The sequence below is a fragment of the Anas acuta genome, chromosome 3 (assembly GCF_963932015.1).
Source record: "Anas acuta chromosome 3, bAnaAcu1.1, whole genome shotgun sequence".
NCBI lineage: Eukaryota > Metazoa > Chordata > Aves > Anseriformes > Anatidae > Anas > Anas acuta.
Window position 1 is genome coordinate 5,073,891 of NC_088981.1, and position 18,716 is coordinate 5,092,606.

General features: G+C 50.2%; 1 protein-coding gene across 2 annotated transcripts in view; it reads left to right on the top strand.

Moving 5' to 3' along the window:
- BMP2 (bone morphogenetic protein 2) overlaps nt 1-18,716 on the top strand; it is a 203,896-nt gene that overhangs the window by 152,600 nt on the left and 32,580 nt on the right. For both annotated transcript variants that reach the window (XM_068675380.1, XM_068675387.1), the window contains exon 4: nt 11,125-11,238. The gene's annotated coding sequence lies outside the window, so the exon portion shown is untranslated. The remainder of the gene's footprint in view (nt 1-11,124; nt 11,239-18,716) is intronic.

The window sequence follows — 18,716 nt, forward strand, 5'->3', positions numbered from 1 at the left end:
GCAGTGGTTGCTGGTCCAAATTATGCTCTCCCAAAAGCTACACACTTTTGCAAAACCCTTTAGCTTTGCAATTGCTGGCAAGGATATGGGAGGTGTCAAGGAGCTCTGAGCACTCAGTGCTTTTGATGCTGCCAGTGTTGTCTCCCCACTTTCAGCAGCACAGAGAGCTGTGATGCTGTCGGCCACTGGTCTGATCCCTCCCGGATGGATCACATTGGAAGAGGTGGTTTTCCTGAGAGCTGTAGGCTCTCTTCAGCCCACTTTTGCCCTGCAAAAAAGCCACCTCTGCTGCTCTGGCCATGCAGGAGCCTGCACCCAGCCAGCAGCACACAGGCCACGGGCTGCTGCTGCGTGCTGGAGCACCCACTGCCTGCCTGCACTGAGCAGCAGCAGTGTGCCAAGCGGCTGTGTGCAGCCGGGAACACGTGGTGTCCCAGTGTCATTTCTGACAAGGCATCTAGCTTTTGGATGTAATGTATGTAAGATGAAAAGATGCACTAAGGAGGCTATTTGCAGAACGTACTTCCAGCAAACCAGTTCAGTTGGTTCGCCAGTTTATAGCGCTTCTTATTAACCACCTGCGTACTGAGAGCTGTTTCTCTTTTATATGGCAGCATTCAAAAAAGTGGGATCTTGAGATCAGCTTTAGAAATCCTGCCGTTTTGGTGCCTAGAGCTGGAGGAAAGTTGCCTTCTGGTTTTTGCATCTTAGGCATTCAAGTCCCTGCATTCACAAGGGATACAAATTGACTGTAAGTTAGAGATGAGGTTCCTAGGTACATTAAAATGATTTGAGTGGAAACCAGTAGCTGTGGTGCTACTCGCTGTAAAGTTGCAGGAGGTGACCCCTCTAGAGAAATCCAACAATACCTGGTGTTTGTGATGATGCTTCACAATACAAGCACAGCTTGTTGTTGATGGGCAGCTGAATGGATAGGAAACATCTACATTACCCCTTGTAAATATTTAGTTGTGGAGGTGAGTGCAAGACCCTTAGGGATGGGTACTGCAAAAATAAGACAGCACTGACAGGTGCTTGGACTGGAGCAGCTGTATCAGCATCCCGCAGCAGTCTCTCTGGGACTTGTCCTCATGAGCTGAGGGGCAGTCCCCAAGGGCAAGGTCCCCTCCTGACTGATGGTGGTGGTTCTTATTCAACTGCTGCTTTTTGGAGAGGGAGAGAGGGGAGCGAACACATGGTCGTTGTTTTGTATTGTGCAGCACGAGATATTGTCATCACAGTTGCTGTCTGTTTAGATGAACCCGTGTTCTCCCTTCCCAAGCTGTGAAGAGAAGGAAAATCTCTGGCAGGCAGCACCCAGCTCCGGGTGTTCAGGTACTGTGGCAAGGCTGCGGGCAGCGTGTTTAGAGTACATGATCCAGCTGCACAGGGAGAAGGGTTTTCTTTGCAGTCGCATGTAAATTGTTGTGGAAATGGAGAGTAATAACATTCTTGTTTCAAGAATTGTCACGAATGCTTGGTTTTGAGGCCAACCATTCAGCTTCTGTTATCTCTAGGAATCAAGATGTTTATCTGTCTAAATGATTGCAGTGTGTCTCAGGTATTTGAAGGTGATTCTTCCTATTTGTGAAAAAAAAAGTATAAATAGAATCAATCTTTGTTTCCGAAACTATCAAAAGCTTATTAGCCTCGGGCAGATCTTTTTATCTGTGAGGAATAAAGTAGATTTGTCCAGATCCTCAGCCAGTATAAATCAGTTTAATGCCCTTGGCCCATTATTTTTCCTCATGCAGTTTCTCTTGAGTGGGGTTTGGGCTGTGGATAAGCATCTCCTTGTCTTAATGCTTATGTCTTGGTGCAGTTTGAAGCTTGGCAGAACGAGCATCAGCCCCAGCGTTTGGAGAGCTTGCACCAGGTGCTGCCCTGCTCTCCCATATCTGCAGAGTCAATGGAGCGAGACTGAGCCACTTGCCAAGTAGCCAGGCAAGGGGACAGCTTTGAAGGGGTCAACCGAAGCTTTGGGGCTGCTGGGGACTGAGGCTTCCCAGCTAAGGTGCTCTGGCAAAGTGGAGCGTGTCTCCAGAAAACCTGGCAGCAATGTTTTCCTTCCCCAGAGGACAGCTACACTTCCACCTGCAAGTGGTCAGACTGATTAAGGGGCACGGAGCTGAAGGCTGCAACGTTTGTAGGGACGGGACCCTCCCCACAGTGTCACGCTGAGAAGAGGACAAGAGCTGTTTGACAGTGCTTTGGGGTGATGGGAAAAGTGGGGCACTCTTGCCCTCATCAGAGGACAGAGATGCTCACCGGGAGCAGCGGTGACACCAGGCGAGGGGTGTGAGGGCTGGGGGTGCCGCTGGTGCCTGCACTCCCCACTGCCCAGGAGCAAACCTGCCTGGGGCAGCACAAATGCACCCCGCATTTCCCAGCCCCATGGAGCCCCTCCATGTCCTCCCTGAGCAGGATCCTGCCTCAAAGCCAGGGCAAACCCTTATGTAGCCACAGGTGACTTCTTTGGGGATAGGGCTACCAAATCAAGTGGGTTGGACTTCTGGCCGAGACATTCAGGTTACTGCAGTTCTCCCCACACTCCTTCTTTTTTTTTTTTTATTTTTATTATATATATATATATATTTTAAGGGTGTGGTATATTTTGTAAGTTTTGTGTTTATCAAGAAGTTGATTGTGTAAATAAAATTGCGGCCTTGTGTGCCAAATAGCTGGGTTATGATTTCCTGGAGGGGAGCCAAGGCGGTGTGTGGGAGCATGCCAGTGTTAATACGTTCACTTTGCGAAGAGGTACGGCGTGTGTGGAGGAACGAGGGAGGACACGCCGTGAGCCCTGCTGCTGGTTAACCCTTCCGGGCACCGCCAGCTCTGTGCCTCTGCCAGGCTTTCCCCAGCGGTGGCTCACATCAGTTGGAGCATTCACGGGCTGAGGTTCTTACCTGGAGCATGGCCAAGTCAATGCGGGACTGCACAAGGCGCAGGATCCCACCCTGCTTCCCCTCCTGGGGCAGGCGCCCGGGGTTTTCGTGAGCTGGCGCGTGAAGGCTGCGTCGCGCAAACCTCAAAGGGGCCTCCGAGAGAGGCCAGGTCAGGCACGTGCCAGGGGATGCCAGGGCAGGGAAAAGGGCCTTGGGCTAAATGAGAATAAACTGCCCGACTGTAATGACTTTATTCCCTATTTACTACTAAGTGCTCTCCAAAGTTTACCCTGTTCCTGTCCTGCAGAGGCAGGCGGTGTTTTTCTCCACTGGCTGTTCCAATAGCAGCTGAAGCACTGAGCCGTCTGAGAGCACGTTGTGTGCGGGATGCGCTGTGGAGGTGAAGCCTCATGGCACCGAAGGCAGCGGGAGGGTCGCTACCAGGCTCTGACAGTGCCACAGCTCCGCTCCGCCTGTTTGTTACCTTGTCCCTACAAATTGTGCAGTCCCTGTCTCAGAGCTGCTCGTACCTCCTGCCACTCGTCCTTCGGTCACCGCGTTCCAAAAGTATTTTAAACGCATGAGTGCAGCAAATGTAACCTCTTGCTTTCCACCAAGGAGGAAGTCCTGAGTTGGCTACTTCTGCAGACAAAGCAAAGTCCTGAGGAAGCATGAAAGGACCTCATTTTGGCAAGCAGCAGGGAGTAGGGCTAGACGTGTTACAGTGGGGAGGGGAGTGTGTGTGCGCAGGGAATTCTTGCAGCTCAGACAAAAATAGTGGCTCCCATTATTTACCTACCTAAGCCGGAAACCTGCTTGCATTTCAGGCATTTATTGTAATTCCTCACATAGCTGAGGATGATAAGCCCCGCTAACTAGTCATTGCATGCTGACTGAAAATGATAGTTAATGTACACCGTCTACCCAAACAACTTTCTGCTTTAACCCTTTCGAACCTGCTAGTCTGGGGGCTTCTTTTGCAGACACTGTTGTTGCCGATCAGCCTCGCCTCAGCTCTCCGTCTTCGTGCAATTCAGTTTAGTGGAACTCTTTGATCGCGGTCTAATCTATATGGGAGCCTTCTCAGAGCAGTTCACACGTCTAAGATGCAGTGACAGTTATGGCTCGGATTTCAAAGGAATCAAAGGGAGCCATTTGGCCGACTTCCACTAAATGTCACTGAAATTTGGATGCGTAACTCCTGTGTGTTCCACGAGTTGGCTGGATGCTGTGGTTTGAGCCTCATGATCCTGAGCCGTAGCCCGGTGCAGTCAGCGAAATCCTTCTCTTTGTGCGCTATTTGCTATCATTCAGGCCCAAATGCTGAGGAGGAGAAAGGGCTTTGCATACTGGGGGAGTGTAAGGCTGAGCGAGAAGTGCCAACCCGAGGGATAGAGCTCAGGCGAGGGGAGCTTACCTTTCCTGGCTGCGTTCATGTACACATCTGTGTCTTTCTGCAGACTTGCCGTGGCTTTGCCCTGCGCAGAGCACGCTCGGTGGTCCTGGGCGCGCGGTCCCGCGCAGCGTGTCCTCCGTGGGCTGCCGTGCCCAGGGGCTTTGCGTGGCGCGCCAAGCTCTGGACCTGAGGTCACCTCTGAAATGCCTGGTGGAAACATTTACTAATTTCAAGAGAGGTTGGCATGAGGGAAGAGAGAGAAGGAGCTCGCAATCGGGCTCCTGCCCAAAGCTGTTTGTGCCGGGATGGGTGCACCACATGACTGCCAGCAGGATATTGTTCTGGGGATTTGGCAACGTCAAAGGTACGAGGTGCATATTGCTGTTTGGTACCAAAGTTATATAAATGCTCCTTGCGCAAGCCCAGCAGCTGATTTTACAAGACGTGGGGGAAGACGCATCTTTTTCCAAGGGCGGGATTTAGCCCCAGCTGCAATATCTTCCCAGCCATGATATAATAACAATACTTAAGAAGCATGTAGCTCTTAAGATCATCAAAGTGATGTACAAGCAGTAACTAATTAATCCTCACAACACCCCTGTGAGGCAAGTATTACTACCCCATTTCACAGATGGGGATGATGTGACTTTGGAAGGTCAAGTGACTTGTCCGGAGCTAAAGAGTCTGCAATAGAGCTCATTAGCTCCTGGCTCACAGCCACAGCTCGCTGTACATGCCCAGCCTATTACTGTATTTTATTATGCAAATCCCCATGGAAATTAGAAGCCCAAAGCAAGCCACAGATCTAACCGTGGTGCCTTAGATCTAAATGCTAGATCCATTTGGTTTGAGATCGAGATTGGATTTTGGATGGCAATGGAAAAAAACAGAGTGACTGTCATACCTGGAAGCCTCCAAGAAAAGCAGAGGCCATGGAGATGTTTGTTGGTGGCTGCCCAGCTTCAGCTTTGTTTGCACAGTCTCTTCTGAGGCTGCCGAATAGCGCCAGCGACAGGCTGTCCCCGAGACCAGTAAAAAGGCAGAGGAAGTCCAGCCTCCATTCCTGCAGGTGTGTTACAAACAGGGCACGGGCATCGGTCTGCAGAGTCCCTGGAAGACTCTACAGCCCCGAGGTTAAAGCTGGCTGCAGGGGCAACCCAGGAAAGCCAGCTAGCTGCAGGAACCGGGGTCTAATTCAGGCATAAAGCTTTTTTTCAGTCCTGGCAAGCCTCGCTCAAAAGCTGATGTTGTCCATGCAAACCGGCTCTATTTGGATGATTCAGAAAATAAGCCAAGCCCTGTTTGGCTTGCACAACCGCAGCTCTTCCGGAAATTGCCAGGGATTTTGCGTGTGCAAGGGGAGGAAAAGACATTCGGCGTGTGAAGCTGTGTGGGGACCGGCTCTTGGCTCCACACTTCACGGGCTGACAAGTGCACTGCTAGATTTCAGGAGGGTGTCATCCTGCCACCGAGAGTTATTTACACCAAGTCACCCTCCAGGAATTGGGTCACAACTTTTTCTTTCACGAGACTTGGCAGCAGTCTCAGGGGTTAGTAGACGCAGAAGAGAGGATGCCTATGTGCAACGCCAAAACCAACTCAGATGCGGGGGGAGCGGGGCCCCGTGCCACGGCTTGGTGCGGGGCATGGCAGGCTCTGAAGGCGATGGGATGGGGCTGCAGTGCTGCGCACCCCAAGCGGTTGCTGCTGGTTGCCCTGTGCACGACGAACAGGTGTAAATGACTACCCAGAGGCAAAGCATGGCAGAATCGGGGCCAGATCTTCAGCTAGTGTCAGTCAGTGCCTCGGCTTCAATGGGACTACATCAATTTGCCTTAGGAAAGGGCGTGATGTGGGAAACAGAGATAAGGGAACTCATGTTCTAGCACCCTATATCCCATATAATTGCTTAAATGAGAGCACAGCCCCAAACGGGTTTGCCGGATGCCGGGGTGGCGCAGAGTCAATCCCATGTTTTCAGGGCAGGTTTATGCACCCGACCAAATGTATACACCCAACAGAACTTAGACACCAGCCGGAGGGAGCAGGTGGCCGGGGTGGGCTCGCTTTGGGTACCAGCAGCTGGGAAGATGTGGGGTGCAGAGCTCAGCACGGAGCCCGTGCGGGGGGGCCTCTTGTGCTCGGGCCGTGGCTCCGCATCTCCTCTGTGCCCCTGGCCCACAGGAGCTGGAGTGAAGCCAGCGCAGGTCTGTCAGCTGGAGCAACAATCATGGCTTTGTCTTGCTGGGCAGATGAATAGATAGATAAGAGCGAGTTAATGGATGGCAGCCCCTTCCCCCCCGAACGTCCACCCTGTCACTCACCTCCTCCCCCAGCAAAACGAGGCCTCGGGGACAGAGAAAGAGCGCAGAGATTAAAACTAACCCGTTGCTTTGGGACTCCTCAGCGAAAGGAGCTGATAAGAGAGGGCTGAGATCAGGAATCAGATTTCAGGGGGTAACAACTGAATCACCAGAAAACGGAAGGATGCCGAAAGGGTTATCAGAAGAGAGTGAGATGGTGAGCACGTCCCAGCAGCTTCTCTTTTGGGAAAAAAAAAAAAAAAAAAAGAAAAAAAGAAAAAAGTAAAAAGAGGAGAGGTGTTCCTCTTGTAGCAGCTACAGACACAAAGAGCTGTTCAGACCGCTGTGCACCCACCAAGACCTGGAAAGATGGAAGAGCGTCCCTGAGCTCTGGTGGAGGCTTTAAGCTGTTAGCTGTTCCTGTTTCCATGCTGGCAGATTCCTGGGATCTGTAACCCCACTGTTCCCTGTTCTTGCTGCGAAGCAGGCAGCACTGGAAAGACTCGGGGAGTAGACAGGGCTCATGCAGCAGGCTCTGGCTCAGGCTGGGCAATGTGGTTTCAATTTAGGAGCTCTCCTCTCCTCTCAAGAGCCTCCATAAAGCAGCCTGAATGTAAAAGCCCATGTTCCTACAGCGCAGGAGCACTGGGAGGACTGTCCCCCCCTCTACAGAGGAGCAGGGTTCAGCAGTGGAGGTTTCACAAAAGCTCTGCACAGGTGAAGTTCGCCCCTCTGCAGGTCGCAGCAGAAGGGTTGCTGGGGGCACGGTGTGACCAAGCAGTGTGTTTCCCCCACCAGCACGTGGGCCACCATTCAGTATGTGTACAGGACAGACTCTCCAGATTATCAATATCAGATTATCAGCACAGCGGGACAGAGGCATCGGGGGCTCTTCCCTTTTTTCAGGGGTGTAAAACCCCCCACTTGCTGTATTTCCCAGTGGAAGATTGCCGGGGGTTGTTAGGTCAGGAGGAGGCAGGCAGGCAGCTGTGGCAAGGCTGCAGTTACTCCAGCACGTGCAGCGAGCGGGTTTCAGCCCGTTAGCTGGGTGACCTGGGCAAAGCTGTGAAAAAGGCTAAAAATGGGCAGGAAGGATCCTGGGGCCTTGTCCCTTGCGCCTGGCATGGGGGGAGCTGGACTGGTTTTGGGTCTGTCTCCAAAAATAAAGGTAAGCCTGAGGAAAGGGAGGAGGAGAGATCTGCCTGTGAGACTTTGTTTTCCCATTCCTGAGGGGTGAGCCTGTCTACTTACTCACTTGCGCACATAGTACTTAATACAATCTCCTTGATAATAACAATTTGGGGGCTCCAAAAAGCTGGCAGGTGGGAGACAGATAAACCAGTCGTGACGGCAAACATCGACAGATGCTTGGATGGCCCTTGCCATCCCATGCAGCCTTGGCACGGGGCTGGTGACCCCTCTCTGGGACAGAGCTGCCTTGGGGCTGCACCCGAGTGGCATCGGGATCGGCCGCCTCCACAGGTGTCCTTCAGACGCCCATCTGAGTGGGGAACAGGCTGCAGTCTGCTGCTTGGCTTCTTTGTGTGGGGCTTGGAGCCCCAGCTGGCTGCCCTGCTTGGTTTCCAGCAGCCCTAGGCAGGCCCAAGGCTGGCGGGCACTACACCTGTATGGTGCCCTACACCGTACAGGCTTTGTGGTGAGAGCTCTAGTGCGGTCACTGTTAGGATATGCTGAGATGCACAGCCCTTGTGTGTAGATCAGGTATTCATGGCAGAGACCTCATTGCAGCACCGTGAGGGTGAGCAGGAAGATAATTACAGTCTTGCTTTTTATTGTTCCTATATAATGCTGCTGTGGATATTTTCCACCCCAGCTGTGGCTCCCAGCTGATTCTCTGCTGAGGTGTGGATTCCCCATCATGCAGGAGTCAGGGATATGTGGCAAGATATGACAGGATGGCTCCTTTTCACCTCCATGACCAGAGAGGGGCAGGTGGACCCATGCTTGCAGATTTTACCAGTGCATGAGGCCAGGGATACCACCCAGTTTTCTTTTCCTAGTTTTCTAGAACCAGGGAAGGGCCTGACCCTAAAGCTGGGTTTGTAAAGCAGGAAATTTTTAAAGATGCTTGAAACCAGACTCTGGATTTCAGCCCAGCTCTTGTGAGCAGTACTTTCTGTACCAACCAGCGTGGTCAGAAATCATTGCGTTGCTGGCTGCGTGGCAGTGCTGGCAGGGCCCGGTGGGTGAACGCAGACCTCACCCCAAGGTCAGGGGAACTGCACTTCTGGAAGTCCCAAACTAAGAGAGCAATTCCTCTGACCTCTTTTCAGGTGAGATATCCAAGCAGGGAAACAGAGGGTAGAAAACCAGACATGCAACAGCTTTTCTTATGCTGTGTGTTAGCTTTCCCTGGTAGCTCTTGACAAGCTCTGCGAAATGACTTCATAAAATCTTTCCCTGAGGTAAGAGTATTCCTGCAACTGGGAGAAACAGAAATCTGTGCTACAGCCCTGTGTGTCCTACATTGGCATTTCACACCTGATTGCATAATTACAGAAACATCGGAGGAATATGAAAAAGACATTCTCGACTGCTTCATCCCGTGTCCAGCAAAGATACCGTCAGGGATCTTACCGCTGACCGACCCTTTTTGATTGCACATTTAGATCTGCGACTCCTCAGGGAGATAAGAAGAGATAATAGCAGACACCCCATGTAGTAACCGGTAGGGCTATCAAATTCCGTGTCTCACCACCTCTGTGGTACTGGGTCGCAAAGCCTTTTGTTGTATGTGAGTAGAAGAACGAGCATGTTGAAACCTGTTAGCACGGCAATGACATTAGCAGTAGTATTACTACTATTAACACCGCTACTGCTACTAATACGTTAATGAGTCATATCATTAATAGATTAAGAATGAATTATGTACTGAGGTAATGTATGTTACACTTTGATTTCAAGTGAAGGTCATTTGGAAATGTCATGCATGCCTTACTGTGGGGATGTATTTCCTCGCTTAGGAACTCCTGTGCTGGAGAAACGTCTGGCATTGCTCCTGTTTTCCTAGAAGTTTTCCACAGAATTGCAGTTTGTTAAATGGTGCTGCTTATTTTGCTCGTGTTTTCATTAATGAAATTAGGAAGGACCTAATTCTGTATTTTTTGAGGTCCGGAATTTCTCATTAGTTTTGAAAGGAACAAGGAAAAACACCAAAGAAACACAGAGCTAGTTCTCAAATGTGCTTTTTAGGTAGTAGCTAAGAGACAGTGGAGCAGTCAGTGCTCCTTTCCAGCTCCTGCAATTTCAGAGGAAATTCCCAGAGAAGCTCCTCTAGCTCCTTAGACTATAGCTGTGGTAATAGTTAGAGTACCTACTGTGGCGTGGACAGTGCTCCTGCAGCATGTCGTGCAAAGCAATATTCCTCTGTGTCAATGGAACGGTACTTGATTTATATTTGTGGTTTTGAAATTTGATGCTATGATTTAATTTTTGGAGGAACTCTGCTCCCTTCCAGGGGAAATTCTTGCTTAAGAAAGAAAGAAAGGGGGTGGGGGAAGAAAAAAAGAAGAGTGAGAATGATAGAGGTTACGATAGTATTGCGTTACCGATTGGATAAACTGACAAAACAGCCTACTGTGACTCGGAGAGTTTAATTTTGTACATTTTGGCAACTTCTGAAAGCAGAAAATGAGAGCAGTACTGTCAACAGGGCTTTTGATATGTCTCGGTGTTTATACTAGAGATGAAAGTGCATTCTGAATGAGGGTGGAAGGCAGCAGGCCAGATTCTGACTTTGGCGACACGAGGTGATAAACCCTGCAGATTTACCCCCTGTGGCAGCGAGTAGGAAATGGTTCTCCTGTTGCACAAGAGGTTGTGAGATTTCAAGTTTTTTCCGTTCTGCTTGAAAGACACAGGATCCATCAAGGTTTTGTTTTTCTTATTACCGCAGTAAACCAGTAGCTAGCCAAGTCACTCACTTGGCGTATGGGAGACCCAGTGCCAGTCCCTGCTCTTTCTGGTTCGGGGTTCTGGCCTCCGGGCTGCTGGACTGGTCTCACTGGTAGCAGCAAATCTTTCAGTACTTGTATCCAGCCTGAAATGACTCTTACAGGAAAGCAACATCCAAGAGTGGCCTCTTGCCTGGGAGTTGAGATATCCCTCTGGGATTTAGCAGATCCTTGTCCAGCTCCCTGAGCTGTATCAGGCCTTCAAATGTAGGGCTGCTGCGCTCCAGCCGAACATTGAAACCAGCCCTGGTCAGCTCTGTTTATGTGTCTTCTGACCAGAAGTTTCCTCCTAGACCAGTGGCAGTTTTACTGAAGCCAATCCATGTAAACAACCAAAACAAGCAGGGGCCGCAGGGAGGTAACAAACATCGGAACCAGTTCTGTGAACAAAGATGGGTTAAGACATGTTTGCCAGCCGTTCGGATCAGCCTCTGTGCCATTGTGTCCTTTTATTAAGATTTAATGGAAACAGCTATAAATCGTGGTTATGATTAGCCAGCAAGAAAGGTATCTGTCAGGCAAGTTCTGCCACCCTTACTCATGTGCGGTATTTCATTTCCCAGGTCGTCCTGGCTATTTTGCTGGACCATCCCTGTAAGGCTGCTCTGCCCTGCTCCTCTCTGCCTCCAGCAGTGCTATTAAGGGAAGAAGGGAGCTGCGAATTCCCGCAGTCTCTGGTAAGGTACAACTTCCTTCCTTGCTCACAACTAATGAGAAAGGCTTCACCTCTTCTCCAAACGTTCTTGCCTGTTTATTTATAGAGGCCAGTATCCAGACAGTATGGGTAATGCTTCAAACCAGACTTGGACCTGGGATGTAGGTTGGTCCAGCTCAGCTGCACAGTAGAGTTTTTGTTGGGTGGAGGCATCTTAGTGTCCTGCTTGGGACATAATATCTTGCCTCTAAATAAATGGTCTGCTCTGCAGGGTAAGGTGATTCTCAGCATGAGTGAGGCTGGTGGAACTGGGCTTATAAAAATATCTGAGCAGGGGAAGAAAATAACTACTGTTTTCCAAGAAGATGCATTTTTCTATTTTAATTTTTGTAAGGCTGTGATAAAATAAATGTTGCCTATGATGTAAAGCTGAAGGGTTGACCAGAACTTCCTTTGTGGTCAAGCTCTTTTTTTTATTGATTGATTTTAAGTCCTCTAAATTTGTCAGGCTTACAAGTGCAGCGGTGACTTAAGTTATAAGAGAATGTTTGTGTCTTTAAGGAAAAATACAGCGCCCCCTCCTTCCCCTTGCCCTTCTCAACCTTGCAAGGAAACCTACACTTGGACAGAATATTTTTTTCACCCTCAGTGGAAAACGTTGATTAAATATTCAGAAAGAATAGCAATGAAAAATCCCAGACTCCTAAATCCAAGGAATTCTTAATGGGAAACTGCAGAATATTAGTATAATTGCGTAATTTTGACCGAAAATGCACAGTGGCATTTTTATGTTAAAAGTTTAAAACTTTAGGAGAAATCTATCGAAAAAAACACTTTTCTGTTGATAAAAAGAGGCAATTTTTCAAGCATTTCTATACGCGCTGTTCTGTAGTTGAGTTGGATAAGCAAAGCCATATCTATGTGGCCGTATCTTTCCCCACGGATCTTTTCTCCCAGAGCCAGAAACCATTTCAGTTCAGCTTTTCAGTGATTCTTCACACTGGGACAGATGTCAGGATTTGGGATCATTTGAGTGGTCAAGCCCAGTCTTGTCACACTGTGTGGATATTGCTGCTCCTTTCAGCCCCTGGGGGCATCAAGCTCTCTCTGCACTTTTGGGGTGCATCTGTGCTTAGCTGGTTTTACTGGGGTAAACATCCTCCTCTTATTACTCCCCACTGGCATACTGCTTTGCTGCTGACTCAGGTTTGTTCCACAAACAACATGCAAGGGTTGTGTGCAGAGGTACAAAATACAAAATGGTCAGGTGAGATGACCAGGTTACGGCAAGTCGGCGACCTGAACAGCAAAGCTCAGCTGAACTCCATGTGATGAGGCCACAAAGTGCTCAGCCCTCAAATAAAATGCAATTACTCACCTTCCATCAGAATCCATGCCTACTTACATAGCTGACTTTTGAATATAGAAATATATGGAATACAGATTGCATATATTGGATATGAAATGGAAATTCAGGTAAGAGAAAAACAGCATAATGAACATGGAAGAGCTTTGCAAATCAGTGCAAGCCCTGCACACAGTTATTTTTATTTCCTGGGAATGCTAGCTGCTTCTCTACTGCATTCAGTGATCAGTGCCTCTCAGGGCTTTCTGTATTTGTGGACCGATCCCTCTCCCGTCTGACTGAGTCTTGCTTCTGGTTGCAGATTTAGAGCACAGCTGGATATTGGCAATCTTTGCAAGACTGGAAAGAGGAAAAGTGGAGTCAGGTTTTGGTGTAATGTGAGTTTATTTACACCATATAGGATGTGGACTTCTCTGGTTTGTTTTCCCTCAAGGAGAGGAGATACAGAGAGGTTAAAGGTGCTCTCGTGTATGATTGTCAGTCAGTCAGCAGCAGAATCAGCCATCTGGGTTGCCTGTGGGGGTATTTCTTGGCGTTGGCTCGGTGATCTCTGCTATGGGAGCTGAGGTTGGCCATTCCTTGTCCACCTCCCAGTTGGCGAGGGACCCTTACGATGGCCAGCAGTGCAGCTCCAGAGTAAATGAGAAGCTCACCAGGTAGTTTTCAGTGTCAGCAGGGAAAACAGTTAGCAGGAGGGGAAGAGATTGCTTTCCACAGACCTGTGTTCTAAAGGGCATTCTGGGATGCGAGTTAACCTTTCCTTGGGTCTCTTGCCAGCAGGTGGGAACCTTTTAAAGTTGTCCTTTTACTGAGAAGGGCTGAATCGTCCGCCCTAAAGCATCCCTTAATGCAATTAAAACCAGCACTACTGCTTCTCTAACACTGGGGCCTCCGATACTGGGAGGGGAAGCGGTGGCTCCTCTTTGAAGTCCCACCTACGTGAACATCAGTGGCAGGACTTCAAAGGGAAGCTGCTATTTCCTGTTGGAGCTCAGCCCTGGTGCTCAGCACTGCTAACAAAGCAGTCGGACTGGTTGTGAAGGCACTGATCCAGCACAGCACTTAAGCACATGCTTAAGTCCCTCGGGACTTAACCGCATGGTCTGCTGGGTTGGGACTCAACTGGGCTGGAGACTGGACCGACGGTTGGGGTTACATCTCCTGGGTCACATTTTCCAGGGGAAGAGCCAGGTGTAAAACCTTCCACCGATGACTGGGTGGGTGCAGCGAAGCTGGGCTCCCCGTACAGACCCCAGTGGCTTGGGGCCCCTGTGCAGCAGCAGGAGGTGGGAAGCACCAAGAGAAATCCTACTGAATCTGGCAAACAACCTGGAGACAGACAGCAGGTTGCAGAAACCATCACCAAATGCTTGTAAGTCATGGATTCATGCTAGCCTGAAACAGCATTGTTGAGTTTAGCTCCAAGAAGCTGGCCAGGTGAGGACCTGGCCCAAAAAATAGAGTTGTTAAGATGGGAGTTTATTTGCAAGCAGTTAAGAAATGCTGAAGGCACAATCAGTCAGCCCCACCTTCTGCTGAGTAATATTTTATTTTGGTATTCGTTCTTCTGCTGTCTGAGGAGCGACTTGCAGGCTAACGGATGGCAGAATGGGGATGTAATTTTCCAGCAAGCATTATTTGGGTAATTCGCATAATTTGCACCAACTTCTCTCAGTTTCTGTCCTCAGGCTACAGATAGACCTTGTGGTCGTGACCTGCAGCTGCTGCACAGGTGCCTCACTGCCAGCCCCGCTCCCAGCATGGCTTCACCCCCGCTCCGGTAGCAGTGCAGCCTGACAGGGTCTCCCCATCACAACCTACATGAGGCTCTGTGGTTGCCTCACATGTTAGATATACAAGAAGTCTGGGAGACCATCCATGCGTGGGTCTTGGGGATTAGAAAGGCTGCTCTTCACTGTGAACAGGTGTATTGGGATTGCATGCGGTGATTGCGTTTTGTAGGCTGTGGGAATAAAGAAATTGCGAAGCCTGAGAAAGCCTCCCAATAGTTTCCAGGTCCTGCTCCCTGAAGTCCTCTGCATGAGGTATCACAGTCCCCAGGCCCTGTGGCAGACTGCAGTTTTCCTCTGCCTTGCCCCTCTCATAGGTTTGGAGTCCCCGGGGAACTTTTTTTATTTGCTAATCCCAAGAAAGTGAAGTAAGAAGTGTAGTTCCTGGAGACAGTCACCCGAGACAAACCGAAAACGTCTTCATTTAGGTGATGGAAATACCTACCCAACTGTTAGGATGCAGTTTTTGGCCCAGCCATTCAGGTTTCCTGAGGAAATCAGTGACACCCCTTTGCTGTGCAAGTGGACGCTGTGAAGTTGGTGCTGACGGAGGCAGCAAGACCCGCTCCGTGTGACCCCTTAGTGCCTCTGCTCTGTGGTCTTGTGAGGGGTCTGGCTGAAGGTGGCATCACTTCACCTGAAGGTGAAGCTGGCGACCTCAGGGGCTTGCAAAGTGCCAGCTTGGCTTCTCTGCACCTCGCAAATTCACAAGAAGCAGCTGGTGCACTTGGTTCAGGAGGGAGCCGGGCATTGTGGCTGAGGCGTTGGGGTGAGGCAGAGGTGCTCGATGCTTGCTTCTCACCGAGGTGCCTCACGTGGCTCCGAGCACTTCTCATTCCGGCTCTTTTTTATGTTGGTCTCCCACCTGTAAAACAGACCAAGAGCTTCTTACACCCAGCTGGCTGCTAGCCAGCGAGTTCTTCAGGTGAGGGGTCTGTCTCACTGCACGTTGTCCCGGTACTGGCCTTGCTCTTGAGCGGGATTCTCCTGTAAAACGAATAAAGAATAATGAGCGGTGGAGGCAGGATGGATTTTGGAAGCCTTTCTTCCAAAGGCTGCTTGGATTCAAAGAAGGTGCATTTTGTTAATCTGCTTCATTTGTGTGGTTTCTACCCATGGGTTAACACTGAAAGGGTTTTATCCGATTCAGGGTGTACATGCAAATATTTCTATTTGAATAATACTGGAGAATAAATTTAGAACTGTTTAAAGAAGGTATGAATACCTCAATCTGCTAGGTGGAAAAATTACTACTTCTTGTGGGTAACCCAACCTGTTTAAGTTGCTAAAAACATACCTGACTTAAAAAAAAAAAAAAAAGAAAAAAAAGGAGAAGAAGAAGAAGAAGAAGAAATAGCTGAAAAGAGAGCTTTTTTAAAAAACAACTCTCTTCACATTTCTAGTTTAATATTTCAGTATGCAACCATATTTTCATAACTGCAGCTTTTTTGGGCAGAGGTGGGGAAATTAGAATATATTAAAGAACTCTGGAAACCACTTTCTATTTGTAAAACATGTTGCGTGTGTATCATAACACCTACAGGACTTGTAGCTCTGCCAGGCTGCGCACCGACTGCCAGAACTTTCCTCGCTAAATGACATTATACTACTTTGTGGGTATCGAAAACAAATATTTTGAGGGGAGGGAGCATTCTCATCCACAAAACGTTCGGCGTGCTTGCAATATTCAGTCATAGTGTTGTATCCGAGGGCTGCTGTGCTCGTCAGCTGCTCACCATAAGTCCGAGGGTAGGTCTGGTGGATGTTTGCCTGCCTTCCAGCTGTTTATCAGCAGGGATTGTCTGCAGTATGGCAGCCCCGAAGGAGACAGGGACTTTGCGGTGCCGGGCACTGTGTGAGGATGTAGCGGAGGACAGGAATGGAAATGGAAAAGGGAGGCGGTTGGCTTCAGAAGTGCAGCCCCGAGCAGATTTCCTCTTGCGAGGCGGTGCAGGGAGGGACGTGGGATTGCCCGGCTGGGGGACGGAGCAGGGCGGTGTGCCACCGCAAGGGGTGTTGAGTGAAGCCACGGGGCACTGCAGCGAGGAATTCCTGTGCATCTGGGGCTGGAAAGGGAGGCGGTGGGAAGCTGCCTTGCTGGCCAGGCAGCTCCACTGCTCTGCAAAGGCTCTGTGAAGGCTGTGGCCCTGCTGCGGGGCGCAGGCACGCTGCAGGTATCTCCAGCCACTGGAGGTTACCCATTAACCCAGGGTCTCCCATGGGCTTGGGGGTTTGCAGGGTGACACAGGGAGACATCCCCTTGCCACATGAGATGAGCCCTGCTGTATCATGTTGTAAAAGCCCCAAAAGAGGAGCAAGGAAGGCAGCAACAGGCTTCGAGGCTGCTGAGGTCTCCTTGGTTCAGCAGCTGGAACAGCCTCCAGCGGGCTTTTCCAGCTGCTTAGGAAGTAAAGCTGCCCTAAGAGCTGCAGCTTGCACCGAGGGCCACGGCCCAGCTGCAGCCCGAAGGAGCGGGGAGCGCTGCCCAGCGCCAGCCCTCGCTGCTCCCACGTCATCGGCACGCTGCGAGAGGCCTGTGCCAAGCAGAAAAGCAGAGACATTCGCTGACATTTTATATTAGGGTTCAGGCACACTCCTCTTTTTCTTTGCAATGAGAGCTGCCAGCGAAGTGTAAGCTAATTAGTAGTTAGTTATTAGTATCTGGTTGCTTTTTAATCGTAGTGGACAGTTGCGCTCATTTTCACGGGGGTAAGGAATTAGCGTCCTGCTAAAAACTGCCGTGCCCAAATCCGCAGCTCTGCACTTCTCTGTGAGGGGAGAGGCCTGCTGGATTTTAGAAGTTGTTACTAAAGATGGGTGATGAAACTGGAAAGGAAATGGGAAGATGCTTTGGAGCCAGTTAGGGAAAAATCTGCAGGAAGGGGCTCTCCTGCCCTTTTTACTGTCTTTCTAGAAATGACATTATCTGGGATGGATGGGGTTGCTCCAGAGGCTTCGGGGCACATTAAAGGGTAATAAGGAGGGCATGGGGTGAGAAAAAGGTTCCTGCTGGGTTAAGGAGAGACACATGATAGCTCATCTGGGAGCAGAGAGTCAGGTTTAATAATGTCCTTGCTAAACGCAGTTAATAATTGAGGTCAGGGCCCTGGGTGAGGGTAATAAGGGGATAGTGTCCCATGTGTGGAGTGATGGGGTAAGGAGGAGCTGTTCACAGCACGAGTGGTGCTCCTGGGAGCGCACAGCAGAGCAGGGCTGCCTCACTTGGGACCGTAATGGCAGCAGGGAGTTTGCAAAGCAATTTTTTATTTTTTTCCCCTGTCTTGTCTTTTAAAATGCTCGGTAATTGCATTGCTTGCAGAGCAGGGGGGCAGCACAGAAACAAGTGTGCTGGCTTAGTGCAGTCCAAACGCTGATCAGATAGTGGAGGTCTGATTAAGACAACAGGCTTATCTCGCTCCATCTTGCTGCTGTGGTAATACACAGCTGGAATTAGGAGCTAAAGGGCTAGGGATGTTCCCAGAAGGATTGGTTTTAGCTATCTGGCTGTCATTACGCCCGCTGTATGTCGCAGTGCCTCCCAACACCCATCGCAGGCCTCCTCAGAGGCCTCCCAGACTGCTGGGAGAGGAGCTCACGCCCGCTGCGAGGGCTGAAATACAGGATGCGCGTGTTCAAGGCATCACCTTTGGGGTTACACATGAAACCGGGCTGTTAAGAGCGGGGTAAATGCTACTTCCTCGCTGCCCTTAATTGCCACCACTCTGAGCAACCCGCGCGTCTCCTTACCGGGGCTGCCCGCCGGGGCTGTGCTGTGTGCTGGCAGAACGGGGCTTGCTCAGCACCCAGCTTTGGGCTGCAGCTTGCTGGCACCAGGCACGCCTCCTGCCTGGCATGGGGAGGGGAGGTGACTGCAACCCATCACGGCTTCTTCCACCTCATGGCAAGACTGGAGGGAGGATGGGAAAAAAGCGCTCTCTGATTACAACCCGTGGATGTGCTTTGGCAGAGAGAACACAGCGTAATTGTGGGCCAGAATTTTGCCATTAAGTGGTAAATCCTTGAAAAGCATAAATCTGCAGACTTTAGGCAAGGGAAAAGTGTGTTTCTTGGGTTTTCCCTGAGAGCTGGGAGGACTGGGAACGTGCTGGGGAGACAGAGGCATTGCAGGGCCTTGCAGGTCTGGGTTCAGCTCCAGGCACTTGCACGGCTTCTTCTGCGGCTTCCCCCTGTAGTCAGCCTGTACCTTTGCTGCCCTTCCCATCACTGAGGGGGGAAACCACCCCTCCCCAGTTAAAAAGTGTGGGAAAAGGACACCCCGTACTGGCTGACACATCGCCCCGCGCAGCATCAGTACGGTGCCTAGCACGGGGAGGGTCCGGTGAC